The sequence below is a fragment of the Candoia aspera genome, chromosome 1, assembly GCF_035149785.1.
Source record: "Candoia aspera isolate rCanAsp1 chromosome 1, rCanAsp1.hap2, whole genome shotgun sequence".
NCBI classification, from domain to species: Eukaryota; Metazoa; Chordata; class Lepidosauria; order Squamata; family Boidae; genus Candoia; species Candoia aspera.
Genome location: NC_086153.1, coordinates 141,380,557 through 141,394,867, shown reverse-complemented (window position 1 = coordinate 141,394,867; position 14,311 = coordinate 141,380,557).

The following is a 14,311-nucleotide window of genomic DNA, read 5'->3' as shown; positions in this document are numbered from 1 at the left end:
GAGTGCCTTGGACTGCACGAAGATCAAACCAGTCCATCCTCCAGGAAATAAAGCCAGACTGCTCACTTGAGGAAATGATATTAAAGGCAAAACTGAAATACTTTGGCCACATAATGAGAAGACAGGACACCCCGGAGAAGATGCTGATACTAGGGAGACTGGAGGGCAAAAGGAAGAGGGGCCGACCAAGGGCAAGGTGGATGGATGATATTCTAGAGGTGACGGACTCGTCCCTGGGGGAGCTGGGGCCGACAGGAAGCTCTGGCGTGGGCTGGTCCATGAAGTCACGAAGAGTCTGAAGCGACTGAACGAATAAACAACAAATCAAATTTGGGGACAGATGGAAGAGCACTGAGAAGGGCCAAGTCTAATGTTTATTTCTTATGCATGCTCATGTTTCTTGGGCTTCATATGTTTCAAAAATGTTTATTAAGAAGCTCTTTGGCCCTTGCAAAATGTAGTGTTTCTCTGATATTTATTTAAAAAAACAAAAATCCTGACTTCTTTTAGGTTTCCATGCCAGCCTAAAATTGGGCTGTTGTAATGGATAGCAGACCTTTGCAAGGTCCAAAGCACCTGTTCCAAATCATTTCTCAGCAACGTCCAGCCCTAGTGGTTTCCCCATTGTTTGTTTCCATATTCATTTGCTGTTTTTACCCAGGGAGAAGGCGATAACATTGAAAATGCTGCATTTACTTACAAATGAAGAGCAAGTTTGACTTATTTAAACAGAGAAAGTACACAACTGACTAAACTCCATTACATCAATAGGAGCAAGTTACTTGCTGAATCATTTGCCTCTGGAGACATCGTTCAGGATTCCTTTTCATCCCTCATGTGAAAGGGGGGACATCTATTGCACACCCCTGCTCAACTCAATGAAAGGTTTATCTCCTCTATGTTGAGTCTATTTAAATCATGTGCATTTTTAAAAAACAAATGCATCCAATAAAACTATGGATAGGAACAAAACAGAACTAGAGAATGAAGTCATTCAGTTCTAACTGGAAAATGAGCCTTTTATAATTTTTTTGAGAAGTCTATAATCGCCAGTTCTCATTCTCTGTCTCTCTCTCTCTCTGACTCTCTCTCTCTCCCCTCTCTTTTTGGATTATTTGTGGTGAGATCTGGGAATATTTTTCTGTGCCAAGGTAAAGTGTGATACTAGTTCTTGAATATAGTCTTTATCAAAACAGGGAACATACTCAATGGCAATAGTAAGGCTGTATCAAAAAAACATCTGGGGGGATTTAGAAACTGATCAAAATTATTCTAAAACCAAGTAATGGCTTTTAATTGTATTCTTATGGGGTTTAGCAAGATAATCCTTTTTAGAAACCAACTTCTATGGAATTACATGTTGGAAACATTTAAATGTGATAGATCACAAGAAAAGTTTACCAGTACTCAGGACAGTTAAAATTAAACCATTTGTTTTATTCTGAATAGGTGGTCTACTTGTCAGTCTTTTGTCCTTCTCCCAAATAATGCAACTTATATTAAATATAAGCTATAAGGAAACACTTTTTGACTTAAGATCTGTACAGGAACAGAATTGTCTGCCTGTTTTTTAATTTTTAAAATTTATTTTTATTTTCTATCCTACCTTTATTATTTTTTATAAATAACTCAAGGCAGGTGACATACCAAATAGTCCTTCCTCCTCCTATTTTCCCCACAACAACAACCCTGTGAGGTGGGCTGGGCTGAGAGAGAGGGACTGGTCCAAGGTCTCCCAGCCAGGTTTCACGCCTAAGGTGGGACTAGAACTCTCACTCTCCTGGTTTTTAGGTGCTAGAGATTTTTAAGAAGCTGGACAAGCACTTAATTCATTTTCCTGCAACACTGCAGAAGGTTGGACTCTGTGGTTCCTTCCAACTTCATAATTCTATGATGATCCTATGATTCTAATGAACTTTTCATTTTCCTTCCCTTCTTTTACTGTAAGTTCTAAGGCCAGGAAAGAATGGTGCCAGCATTATATGAATGTCAAGAGGGGTGGAGGAGGGAGAAAAGGTTTAAAATTTGAAGGGCTTAATATACCCAGAAAAGCCTATTTATTGGAGTGAGGTGATAAGTACTGTACATTGTATATCAGTATATCTATGCTACCACAGAAAGGCTGGGAAATCTGTAGCAGCCACATATCAATTAGCTGAAATCAAAGTCTTAATTCCTATGTAGTCCTGACCTGTTTGCCTCAAATTAAGAGTAGCATGTCAGCTGCCACCCACATATTTCCCAGTTTAGATCCTTGGTACCGTCAGGGGACTTAGCTAGAAATGGTATTTTGACATGATTTAATAAAATGAAAATTAATTGCTTTTGTCAAGCCAGGCTTCAGATTAAAAGTGGCCTAGTGGTAAAAAAATAATAATAATTCTGATTCAATTCCTTTCTTTTGACTTATTATAAAAAGGGCTCTGAGTTTTGTACTTAGATGTCAGTGGGGAATATTCTTTTTCTTTATTTAGCTGTTTGATTCAAAGTGTTCAATAAACCTTTATTGCATTGGCTGTATATTACTCTGATTTGACAAGCAGGAAATTATGGCAGAAGAATAATGGCCAGCTTGCCGAAGGCCAGACATGAATCTATTATACAATTGTACTTAAAGCCAAGTATCCAGGCCCAGTTCCTTAGTTCAGACAGGTTCTAAGGTAGATCACAGTGTAGTTAATTCATAATCTGACAACATCAGGAATGCATAAACAATACTCTGAGATGCTGTAATAACAGAGTGTGATTATGACTTCCTCCCACTTTTCATTATTTTACTTTCACAGTTTTTAAAGGAAAACTGAAGTTAAGACAGACTAAAAGATAAAAAGGTGGAACAATAAAATTGGGTACAACACTGATTTTTTTTTAAACAAATCATGCAGTGATAGCTTGATGTTAAACTGCATAAGCCAAGGATTATAGCCAATATAGTGCCTTAGTGGAAAACATTTCTACTTCTGGCACCTCTTGCCTAGCTTAGCCCACTCTACCATCTCCTATTCTGTTCCAGAAGTCCTATAAACCTTAGGAACAGTTTTACAATGAATGGGGTTCAATACCACACAAAGTTAAGGATCTTCTTTTGTACAGGTAGAAAGATACAGTTATGTATGATACAGTTGTGTAGCTAGAAACAGTTTGAAAAATCCATAAAGTTTTCAGGACTGTTTATATAGGGCATTGTTTAAGAGTGAGGACTGTGCAATGCTTAAACTATCAGACTATGTCTGAGAACAGATTTCAAGTTCCCACTCACCTAGGGCAAGATCTTTAAGGAGCTTTTAGCCCAGTCCATTTTTCAGTGAATAAATTAATAGGATATTAAACTTGGAGACTGCTGTGACCAACTTAAGTCTTCTATAGAGTAAGCATATTTGGCTGGAACTTCTCTGGCATCACATCTTCATGTCTGACCCCTCTGACCACCATATGCTGAAGGACTAATACCTGCCACAGGGAGCCTGCTAGACTTGTACAAGGGACACCACATGGCTTAGAGTCCATTAGAGTCATGGAGGATAAAGAGCTAGTTAGCACATCCCTCCTGCTCTGGAACCAAGGGCCCAGGATGGTCTCATGTATTTTGGATACTGACTTTGATGTTGTTTATTTGTTTTGTCGCTTCCGACTCTTTGTGACTTCATGGACCAGCCCACGCCAGAGCTTCCTGTTGGTCGTCAACACCCCCAGCTCCCCAGGGATGAATCCATCACCTCTAGAATATCCTCTATCCATCTTGCCCTTGGTCGCCCCCTCTTCCTTTTGCCTTCCACTCTCCCTAGCATCAGCATCTTCTCCAGGGTGTCCTCTCTTCTCATTATGTGGCCAAAGTATTTCAGTTTTGCCTTTAATATCATTCCCTCAAGTGAGCAGTCTGGCTTTATTTCCTGGAGGATGGGCTGGTTCGATCTTCTTGCAGTCCAAGCACTCTCAGAATTTTCCTCCAACACCACAGTTCAAAAGCATCGATCTTCCTCCTCTCAGCCTTCCTTATGGTCCAGCTCTCGCAGCCATATGTTACTACGGGGAACACCATTGCTTTAACTATGCGGACCTTTGTTGTCAGTGTGATGTCTCTGCTCTTAACTATTTTATCGAGATTGGTCATTGCTCTTCTCCCAAGGATTAAGCGTCTTCTGATTTCCTGACTGCAGTCAGCATCTCCAGTAATCTTCGCACCTAGAAATACAAAGTCTTTCACTGCCTCTACGTTTTCTCCCTCTATTTGCCAGTTATCAATCAAGCTGGTTGCCATAATCTTGGTTTTTTTGAGGTTTAGCTGCAAGCCAGCTTTTGCACTTTCTTCTTTCACCTTCATCATAAGGCTCCTCAGTTTCTCTTTGCTTTCAGCCATCAAAATGGTATCATCTGCATATCTGAGATTGTTAATGTTTCTTCCAGTAATTTTAACTCCAGCCTTGGATTCCTCAAGCCCAGCATGTCGCATGATGTGTTCTGCGTACAAGTTGAATGGGTAGGGTGAGAGTATACAGCCCTGCCGTACTCCTTTCCCAATCTTAAACCAGTCCGTTGTTCCGTGGTCTGTTCTTACTGTTGCTACTTGGTCGTTATACAGATTCTTCAGGAGGCAGGCAAGATGACTTGGTATCCCCATACCACTAAGAACTTGCCACAATTTGTTATGGTCCACACAGTCAAAGGCTTTAGAATAGTCAATAAAACAGAAATAGATGTTTTTCTGAAACTCCCTGGCTTTTTCCATTATCCATCGGATATTGGCAATTTGGTCCCTAGTTCCTCTGCCTTTTCTAAACCCAGCTTGTACATTTGGCAATTCTTGCTCCATTAATTGCTGAAGCCTACCTTGCAGGATCTTGAGCATTACCTTACTGGCATGTGAAATGAGTGCCACTGTTTGATAGTTTGAATATTCTTTAGTGTTTCCCTTTTTTGGTATGGGGAGATAAGTTGATTTTTTCCAATCTGATGGCCATTCTTGTGTTTTCCAAATTTGCTGGCATATAGCATGCATTACCTTGACAGCATCATCTTGCAAGATTTTGAACAGTTCAGCTAGGATGCCGTCATCTCCTGCTGCCTTGTTATTAGCAATGCTTCTTAAGGCCCGCTCAACCTCACTCTTCAGGATGTCTGGCTCTAGCTCACTGACCACACCGTCAAAGTTATCCCCGATATTGTTATCCTTCCTATACAGGTCTTCTGTATATTCTTGCCACCTTTTCTTGATCTCTTCTTCTTCTGTTAGGTCCTTGCCATATTTGTTTTTGGTCATACCCATTTTTGCCTGGAATTTACCTCCGATGTTTCTAATTTTCTGGAAAAGGTCTCTTGTCCTTCCAATTCTATTGTCTTCTTCCACGTCCGTGCATTGCTTGTTTAAACATAATTCCTTATCTCTTCTGGCTAACCTCTGGAATTTTGCATTTAATTGGGCATATCTCCCCCTATCACTGTTGCCTTTTGCTTTCCTTCTTTCTTAGGCTACTTCTAGTGTCTCAGCAGACAACCATTTTGCCTTCTTGGTTTTCTCTTTCTTTGGGATGTATTTTGTTGCCGCCTCCTGAACAATGTTGCGGACTCCTGTCCATAGTTCTTCCGGGACCCTATCTACTAAGTCCAGTCCCTTAAATCGATTCTTCACCTCCACTGCATATTCCTTAGGAATATTAGTGAGCTCATATCTAGCTGATCTGTGGGTCTTCCCTAATCTCTTGAGTCTGATCCTAACTTGTGCAATAAGAAGTTCATTATCTGAACTACAGTCAGCTCCAGGTCTTGTTTTTACCGACTGTACAGATGTCCGCCACCTTTGGCTGCAAAGCATGTAGTCAATCTGATTTCAGTGTTGTCCATCTGGTGAAGTCCATGTATAAAGCCATCTCTTAGGTTGTTGGAAGAGAGTGTTTGTTATGCAGAGTGAGTTGTCTTGGCAATATTCTATCAGCCTATGTCCTGCTTCGTTTTGTTCTCCCAGGCCATGCTTGCCTGTAATTCCAGGTGTCAACTGACTGCCCACCTTAGCATTCCAGTCTCCCGTGATGAAAATAACGTCTCTTTTAGGCGTATTGTCCAGTAGGTGCTGCAGATCCTGCTAGAATTGCTCTACTTCAGCTTCCTCAGCATCTGTGGTTGGGGTGTATGTTTGGATCATTGTGATGTTAGATGGCTTGCCCTAAATTTGAATTGAGATCATTCTATCGTTTTTTGGATTGTATCCAAGCACTGCTTTAGCCACTTTGCTATTAATTATGAAGGCTACTCCATTTCTTCTGTGGTCCTCTTGTCCACAGTAGTAGATCTGGTGGTCATTTGATGTGAAGTGGCCCATTCCAGTCCATTTCAGTTCACTGACACCCAGAATGTCTATCTTTAATCTTGACATCTCACCAATAACCACATCCAATTTGCCCTGGCTCATAGATCTTACATTCCAGGTTCCGATGGTGTGTTGATCCTTAGAACATCGGATTCGCCGTTCACCACCAGCACCGTCGGCCGCTAGCCGTCCTTTCGGCTTTGAGCTAGCTGCGTCATCACGTCTGGGGCTAGTTGAACTCATCCTCTGTTCCTCCCCAGTAGCATTTTGACCATCTTCCGACCTGGGGGTCTCATCTTCCGATGGTATACCGACTGATCCATTTAGTTTTCACAGCAAGAATACTGGGGTGGGTTGCCGTTACCTTCCCCAGGGATCGTGTTTAGTCTGACCTCTCTGTCATGACCTTCCCGTCTTGGGTGGCCCTTCACGGTTTAGCTCATGGCATCATTGAGGTGCTCAAGCTCCAGCACCACGGCAAGGTAACTGCCAGGAAATAGAAGAAAGTTAAACAGATCGATGGAAAGTGAAAAATATTTCCATCAATTGCTTCCGTAGATGTTTGCTTCCAAGACTTCAGCAACAGGCTTCATTAGAGGAAATGATTTCCATCAATGTTTGTTCAGGAAACCACTTATTTTGATATTACTTTCCTTGTTTAGATCCAAGGACAAGGATGTTTCTCAGGAAAAAAAAAAAAGTCTGGGTTGAGCTAGGGAAAACCAAAAAAGATTTGTAACACATACTTTGCCTAAAACCTTTTTCTAAGAGTATGGCTTAATGCTGGGTTCCTCAAACTTGTTAGTACCATGAACCTCTAAAATGATCAATAAATTTAAGTGACCCCCTTCCTCCATGAATAAAGATTTCTTGGGGGATAAGGTTGGGCAACAAATAAATATACTATTTAATTTTAATAACTACATTTTAATCTGTATATCACAGGGGTCTCAAACTTTGTGGTACCCCAACCGCTCACTGCTGGCTTGTGCTTGTGCAAAACCAAGAGCCAAGCCCAATGGGAGTTTCGACAGTGCTCATGTTTTGCTTGCACTACCCAATCAGTTAAAAAAAAAAAAATCTGATCCCTCCTTCTAAATTTCTCTTCCCATTCCCAACCTGTGGGAGTTCACAAGCCACCTTTTGAGAGCTCTTGGATTAATAAACAACACTGTTACTTCAAGAAAAGAAAAACACCAGGCTTGCCACAGCAGTGAATGACAAGGGAGGAATGGCTAATATGGGTTTTTAAAAACATAAATGTAATAGCACAAATTTCATTAGAAGTTTATATCCATCAAAGGTATTTTAAAACATTAGCGATCACTACCCCACTGGGGAGAATGGAAATATAATTCTTCTTCATGAGGAGATTTTAATGTAAAGTAATATATACAGTATTGAGTTAGATTCTGACTGAATGGTAGGAAATATTCTTAACCGTAAAAGCAGCTCGTCAGAAGAACCACTTATGCTAAGAGATGGTGGATTCCCCTTCACTTAATGACTTCAAGCTGATGCTTAACAGCCATTTGACAGGAATGCTTTAATATGGATTTCTTCATTGAGTTGGCCCCTCTTTGGCCCCTCTTAACTGTGTTCTTTTATGTAGTGAATCCTTAAGGGTTTTGTTAAGTGAATTACAAGTTGTTTTAGAGTCTACTAATCACAACCTGGAACTCATATAATGTTCATTTTCTTTACATAGAACAAAGGATGCTTGATACAACATCTCAGCTACAGTTTGTGAACAGTTTGTTGGACAGAAATATCCTCTCTAACTTAAACACCATCTATCAGAACCATTTCCCAAGGAACACGGTCTGTTTTTGCAAAAGTGAATTCTGATAACCGTTTCTGGGACCAAGATCTGAGTTGAGTAAATGCAGCCCTAAATTCTTTCTTCTTGGAGAAGTATTTGTGATTGCTCCAGTAAACCCCGAGCTCCACATTTCCAAGGTTTAACGTTACAATTTTAAGTGGGTTGTTTGAGACTAGAGTGAAATAGTGAGGGCCAAGACACGTTGTGAATACTTGTCATTTAAAATGAAATGTATTGTATAAAAAAAGAAAAAGATCCAAATGACTAATTTCTTTCCCAGAGTCTTCTAATTCAAAAATGAAGGAAAAATTACTATATGGTCAAAATCAGTTTTTTCCTGGCAGTTGACAGGTTGGAGACAATAGCCTATTGGGCTGAGAATACTTCTGCTTCTTAACATTTTTCCCCGCGCTATGGCAGGGTCCGCTTTTCGGCATATCCGTCTCCATTTGGCTCGGTCCGCGGCATCTTCAGGGGTGGCGTTCATGCATTCCATGGCCTCCTTAATGCGGTCCATCCACCATTTCTTGGGTCTACCACGGGGCCGCCGGCCGCCAGCATCCAGGCACAGGGCTGTTCTCGCCACCGAGTCTTCTTTGCCACATATGACGTGTCCATACCATCTAAGCCTTTCTTCCCGCAGTTTTGCCATGATTGGCGAGACTCCCAGTCGTCGTCGGACGTCATTGCTGGGTTGAGAATACTAAATATATATATTTTCAACTGAATTTAAATAAATTGTTAAGGAAAAATAAAAACAAGTATGGCTAGATCAACCTCTATTAAATTGAATTGGGGAGCAAAGCTTATACCCTAAATACGAACATTGAGCTATATATATATATATTTACCTATAGATGACATTCTTTATTTATAATCCTAAAATGTATTTTCAGCAACTAACCACATTGTTTCAGTGGTTTATTTAGAAAGACTACCTTATTTATTTTTCACTTCACTTCTCAGAAATGCCGGTTTTTATTTCCCATATATATGTTTATACCAGAAGGAGTTCCTTGTTTCCTGGGTTAATGAATTACAAGTTTTGCTAATAAACTATCTTGGAATTGAAATTTTTGGTGCTGCGTATAAGTTAAAGGATGGAATCTTTGATATATGAACAGGAGGACAAAGGAAAAGGACATTGCATTATTTTTTTGATTACAAAGAGATTGCTATTACAGTATTAGAAATACACTCATTTTCTGTCAACTATTCAATGAACCCCTTTTTCTGTATTTCAACCAGCATTTAATTCCTTGAAGTCCTGTTTGGAAGACTACTTAAAAATGTGGACAGTAAATGCAAATCTATATATTTAATATATCTTTTTCCTTTCCACTACTGAGCAACCAAATTAACTATCTCTATCATCTGTCTGTCTGTCTGTCTGTCTATCTATCTATCTATCTATCTATCTATCTATCTATCTATCTATCAATCATCTATCTATCTATCTATCTATCAATCATCTATCTATCTATCTATCAATCATCTATCTATCTATCTATCTATCTATCTATCAATCATCTATCTATCTATCTATCTATCTATCTATCAATCATCTATCTATCTATCATCTATCTATCTATCAATCATCTATCTATCTATCTATCTATCTATCAATCATCTATCTATCTATCTATCTATCTATCAATCAATCATCTATCTATCTATCTATCAATCAATCAATCATCTATCTATCTATCTATCTATCTATCAATCATCTATCTATCTATCTATCTATCAATCATCTATCTATCTATCTATCAATCAATCATCTATCTATCTATCTATCTATCTATCTATCTATCTATCAATCATCTATCTATCTATCTATCTATCAATCATCTATCTATCTATCAATCATCTATCTATCTATCTATCTATCTATCAATCATCTATCTATCTATCTATCTATCTATCTATCTATCTATCTATCAATCATCTATCTATCTATCAATCATCTATCTATCTATCTATCTACCCCAGGAACAACACCAGCGCTCTCTGTCCAGAACAGTGTAATGTAAGTTATGTAACTGCAATATAAGTACAGCTAAGATACTGTGCAGAACCCTCAAACTCCCAGGCCTCTGGTAGAGGTTGAGGAAGACACATAACACCCATAGGTGTGAAAAGGGAGTGTGTGTGTGTATAATATTTGCTGAATATATATGTGGGATAATTCTTCATTTATTATAAAAAGGGTGTGTGCTCCTCCCCCCCTTCAGTAAAAAAGTGTGAATGGTGGTTAAAGAGTCAGAAAAGAATTTCAGTGACCTGGTTCATATTCCCATTCAATTATAAAGCTATCTGGGTGACCTTGGGCTTGTCAAAGCTTAGCTGATCTCACACAATTGTTTTGAGAATAAAATAGAAGGTGAAAGGGTAGTGTTTAAAATGGAAACAAATAATAATCATTTCAACACCTGCCAAAAGAGAAAACATCAATCAAATCGTATCCTGGTCTTGCCTTATTGTAAGGAAACGACGTCCCTCAGTGCAGGGGTACACAAAAGTTTGTTTGCATTGACAAAACACCATTTCCAAATCTTCTGGAGAAATCAAAGCATTTGAACTTGATTTATTTATAGATCCATCCCTGTTGTATGTGCTGAAAGCAGGTTTTAATGCTGGAATGTTAATTTGTAATCTCTAATTTCAGTCATTTCAATCCAACACAATTCAATTTGGTCAGCTGCTCTAAAATATCTGTTTAAGTTTTTTAGTTGGACTGTTTTGCTTTAGCTGTTTAACTTTGGCAGCTGGTTTATTAAATATAATATGCTCTCAAACTTTTTAAAGGTTCCTTTCTGTAATATGAGGAATAGGACACCTAGAGTGTTTTTGTAAAGCCATGAAGAAAAGTCAAGACTCAGATTTTAGAATTTTTCAGTTGGCTTCATTCAGCCTAACTCTAAGGACCAGTGGACTGCTATCAAATGTTAAGAAAACCACTTACCTCGAGATCTGAATCCATCCACAAGCTCATTCTTCTCTGAATAAGTTCTAAGGTCCATTTGTGGAAGCACATGCCCCATCTGTGTTGTTTGTGAGCGAGAACCTCTTTCCTGAGGAGAATTGTTTAGGTAGACACTGTAATGATTGCCTACTCTAATAGACTCAGACTCACAAGCAGGGACTTAATGATATCTGATTTATTAAAGAATAGTATGCAAATACAGAGAAAGCTGAGAATGAGCAAAAGCGTGCCAAATACAAACTAAAAACCCTTGGCTCAAACGTTATCCCTCCCCTCGCCCTGCCGTTGCAAACTCCCCCCCCCCCCAGGTGCTGGTAACCGTTTCTGCTGATGTCCTGGGAAAGGAACCTTGATCACACAAGATAACCCAAACACATTCCAATCCAGCTGCTAACATATAACAATCCCACAAGATGGAATCCTCCTCCCCTCCCAGACGAAACACGCATCAGCCAAATGACATACGAAACATTACGATGTACCGGCAACATTGGAATGGTGAACATGACATACCGCCCCCCCAAAAACATTAAGGAGCAGGTTTGTGAGGATAAGCTAGATGAAAACGGCGAACCAAAAGAGGAGATTGGACATCACGGGCAAACACCCATTCAGGGTGGGGAAAGTGCTTCCAGCGAACAAGGTACTGAAGAGTGCCACGTAGTCGGCGAGAATCAAGGACCTCCTTCACCTCAAAATGTTGTTGCCCGTCAATCATGATCGGAGCAGGTGGTGGGGGTTGTGGATGCCAGTGATCTGAGTGGGTGAGAGGCTTGAGTAAGCTGCAATGAAAAACAGGATGTAAACGTTTCAGATTGTGTGGCAAATCCAGTCTAAACGTGACAGGGTTAACAACTCCCACAATGGGAAAAGTCCAACAAACTTAGGAGCCAATTTCTTCGAGGGCTGAGGGGACTTAATGAACTTAGTGGAAAGGTAGACCTTATCACCAACTTTAAAAGCAGGTTGAAGGGCTCGTCGCTTATCAGAGTGCAGTTTATAGGCAGATTGGGCATCAGCCAACACCTGTTGAATCACTGGCCATGAATCAGCCAGTTGAGCAGCCCAATCAGAAGTGGAGCAGGGCTGTGCGGGGGGTTGAGGCAACTCAGGAATGGGAACAAAGTCCTGGCCAAACACAGTATGGAAAGGGGTGTGCCCCGTGCTCTGATGGACGACATTGTTATAAGCTACCTCAGCAAAAGGTAGCAGATCAACCCAATTGTCCTGCTGATAGTTGACAAATGCCCTCAAAAATTGCTCCAGGGTCGAATTAAGAGCCTCCGTAGATCCGTCAGTCTCCGGATGCGACACAGTGGACAATGCCTGCTTGGTACCCACCAGCTTTAAAAATGCCCTCCAAAATTGGGAAGTGAACTGTGTTTCGCAGTCCGTGATCAAGCGGGAGGGGCTCCCGTGAATCCGGTAGATGTGGATTAGAAAAAGGCGGGCCAATTGCTGAGCAGACGGAATAGAAGCACATGGAATGAAATGGGCTTGCTTAGAAAAGAAGTCCTTTACCACCCAAATCACAGTCTTTCTCTGACTAGGAGGCAAATCCACAATGAAATCCATGGAAACCTCCTCCCAAGGATGGGAGGGGCTAGCCACTGGCTGCAGCAGCCCTTGCGGTTTGCCACCCTTCCATTTAGACATGGCACAGACAGGACAAGAAGCAACATAACTTTTTACATCACATCTCAATGTGGGCCACCAGAATTGGCGGCGCACCAGATGCAAGGTTTTGACAAACCCAAAATGACCAGCCACTTTATCATCATGAGACCTAATCAAAATTTCCCTTCACAAACTGTCAGGGACATAGAGGTGGTTTTGCTTCCAAGCGAAGCCTCTGTCAAATGTAACATTGTCTCTATTCGCTTGCAACCAAGTGTCAGATTTCAGCTCTAGCAGAAACTGTTGTTGCGATTGCGAGGGAATTGGCGTTCTTCCCCCAGCCAGTGAAACCGAAGCTGGGGGCAGCTGTGCACGAGTCTGACTGTGTGTGACAGCTTGCGACCCCAATTGGGGTGCTGTCCACACTGTACCCACAATGTCAGGTGCCTGGACTGAATCCTGGGGCAGGCGGGAAAGCGCATCAGCCAGGAAGTTTTTCTTGCCTGGAATGAACTTCAACTTAAAGTCAAAGCGACTGAAAAATTGAGCCCAGTGGATCTGCTTAGGACTGAGCTTACGGGGCGTGCTGAGTGCTTCCAAATTTTTATGGTCAGTCCAAACTTCAAAAGGACATTTAGCCCCCTCTAAGAGGTGGCGCCATGCCTCCAAAGCAGCCTTAACTGCAAAAGCTTCTTTCTCCCAAACATGCCACCGCCTTTCCATCTCAGAAAATTTTCGGGACAGATACGCACACGGCTTCAGGCGGTCATCAGCATCCGCTTGCAGCAAGAGCACTCCAATTGAGAAATCGGAAGCATCCACTTGAACCACAAAGGGTTTATTGGGATCAGGGTGTTGAAGAATGGGTTCAGCAGTGAACAGGCTTTTAAGTTTGTCGAAAGCCAACTGGCATTCAGGTGTCCAATTGAGCAATGCCCCCGGGTTCTTTACCTTGCGTGTGTCCCCCAACCCCTTCGTATGTAACAAATCAGTGAGAGGCAATGCAATTTCTGCGAACCCCTGGATGAATTGGCGATAATAGTTGGAAAATCCAAGAAAACTTTGGAGCTGCCTGTGGGTACGTGGGCACTCCCACCCCAAAATAGCTTGAATCTTCGCAGGATCCATTTCAATGCCCTTGTCAGAGATCCTGTACCCCAGGTAGTCAAGCTGAGTCTGATGAAATTCACACTTAGAAAGTTTAGCATAAAACTCAGCCTTTCTCAGTTTGCTAAGCACCTGTTTCACCAAGCGCTCATGTTCCTCCTCCGTTTCAGTATAAATCAAAACATCATCCAAATAGACCAGTACACCCTTGAACAAATGTTCATGTAACACTTCATTGATCAATTGCATGAACACCCCTGGTGCCCTCGCCAACCCAAAAGGCAAAACCTTGTACTGAAAAGAACCCAGAGGACAATTGAAAGCAGTCTTCCCATATGCGGATGCGGAAATAGGCTTCCCGCAAATCCAGCTTAGAGAAGATTTTCCCCTTAGCCAGATGTGCTAACATGTCTTTTATTAATGGCAGAGGATATTTGTTTAATATCGAGACTGCATTTAATCCGCAGTAATCTGTACA